This window comes from Schistocerca gregaria, unplaced genomic scaffold (assembly GCF_023897955.1).
Source record: "Schistocerca gregaria isolate iqSchGreg1 unplaced genomic scaffold, iqSchGreg1.2 ptg000407l, whole genome shotgun sequence".
Classification (NCBI taxonomy): Eukaryota; Metazoa; Arthropoda; class Insecta; order Orthoptera; family Acrididae; genus Schistocerca; species Schistocerca gregaria.
Genome location: NW_026061844.1, coordinates 2,479,407 through 2,481,796, shown reverse-complemented (window position 1 = coordinate 2,481,796; position 2,390 = coordinate 2,479,407).

Below are 2,390 nucleotides of genomic sequence, written 5' to 3'. Positions count from 1 at the left end.
GTTACAGAAATGCGAATCAGACGCATTACGTATTCCAGGCCGTAGTAGCCGCGACTTGGAGACACCAGCTATGGTCACTTCCCAGCCCGCTGTACGATCACATCGGGTCGTCGTCTTTCTGCTGGTACTGTAACTGAGATTTGACAACAAGGCAACGTATGTTTGGGAACTCTGTGATCGACCAGTTCCTTCCTGGTGTGCACGAAATTTATCCTCAAGGTTCACTTGATTTTACCTGTCATTTCCATTGAATAATCTGATTTATTATCGTTTTAGGTGTAACAAAAGATTATAAATTTACGGTTTTCAGCCCACGAAAGTCGTTGCACGTGGAAATCGCAACTAATCTCGTCCTTTAAATAGCGGTTTACGAGTGCTAGACATTATCGATCTCGTAAGAGTGAGCTAAGACACGTATTTCTACCCCAGCTCTATGGTAATGCGCTGACCTGAGAAAAAGCATCTGTTATGGTTCGCACTTCCAGTCTCACTAACTGTAACGTTTTTATCCCTTCTGTGAAAGAGCTACAAGCAGTCAGATAAAACATCGATAAGGAAATCGCAAAAAAATACTTTCGGCTCATAGTGCAATGGTGAAAACTTACAATGCTGCACAACAGGTAACTCCTCTTCCCGCCGATGACAAGCAAATTTTGTGTTTCTAGAAATACAAAACTTTACTTACGAAATGCGACATTTGCACTGCACGACGTTTTCAACAAAGAGATGGCGCAATACAGTAGACCAAGTGGAAAGAAACACTTCCTATTTAAATTTGCGCATCCTAGACTGTTGGCTGTTCTGTGTAGGTGGCAGGTACGTGATTTTATTTCGGTGATTACAAAATAAAGTCGAATGTATGCACTGGGTAGTCGAGGCAGCTAGTTCATTGTGATTCGGCCAACCAAGTAAATGAATTTACTGAACCTGCTGCAAATTACTACAGGAAGCCTGTGTCTCAGAATTCTCATCCAGTGTGGTGCAACGGCGTTACGATAGAAAAATGAGCCACATACTTATGATATGCTTGTATATCTATAGACTTGGTTCGATTCCAACTTCTGTCAATGATTTTAGATAAGGTGAGACAGATTCCATTCTCTTCTGGCTACACCAAGTGAAGAAGATATAATGACATTGTGGTCTGAAATTAACATGAAAAATGATATTCCTTTTCTACAAAGTAGACGTTAGGATGAATCACAATAAAGACTGGGGCGGCGACACGTAGAAACCTTTCTTATACTTATTATTTATTTCTAGTGACGAAACAAACGCTATGTAGGCTCACAGGACATTTAGTCCATATTTTATCTGAGCTTCTGTATGTCGATAAAATCGGTTCTGAACTGGGAATGCAACTTAGACCGTACGTAAGGCTGAATTTGATCCCTTCGTGAGAATACAGCACGGCTACAATTTGTTGTTTGTTCAGAACTGCAGATTCCTCAACATCTCCACATACTGCGCGTGAATGGGTTAGAATCCTGGCCTGGCACTATAGATTTCATTATGTATTATCAAGCTCTAGCATGAGAACACCTATCTGCTGGTGGATAATTATTTTAATGTTTAATGTATTTTCATTCCTTGTCAACACTAACGATATGTAACGTTTTGACACCCAGTGAGAGACAGAACTATTTGCGAGATCACTGTAAGTTCAAGATGTTAGTCCGAGCTGGACAAAAATTCGGAAGCTGACGCATCTTTGTGTGTAGTCAAAAGCGATATGATGTGTGGAGCTGTATTCCCAGTGAGCACTGAACTCTTCGTCATATTATTTCTAGTTCAAACACGCTCACATGTCGCTGCTGGTGCAACAAACCCATATTTAACGTTCGTTTTCTGTAGAATATAACAGCGATTTGTGCCAGGTTGGAGTCTTGGGAAGGAAAAAAAAATAATGTTTCGTCTCGTCATTTCAGTTAAAACATCTAGCTACTGCCTAGAAAATCCGAAATGTCACAGTTGATTGTGCGTCGATATCTATCCGATTAAGTTCTGAGTTCGAATCCCTGCCAAATACAAAGCCTTACCTCACGGCAATTCAAGTAAGTTACTTGTTAGGAACCAAGATTCAACATCTCTCGTCGTTCGTTAACAGGGACAACAGGTGCTGGGTAGGAATTCGCGTCCGGCAAAAATGCTTGCGCTATGAAATTTAAAGTTGGAATTTGCAAACTGGCTCTGTCTAAAATCGAGGTATATCACTCTCTATATGCCTAATCACGAGTGACTGTTAGTATCCGTCAGGCACGAAATCATTGCTTAGTCTGCATGACCTGAGTTTGCACCCATATGCAGAACGAGACGGTTCGTCGTGTCATTTGAAGTTCATAAATATTCTCAATTAGCTGCTCGTGAATACCTTTAATTTTTAATCTTAT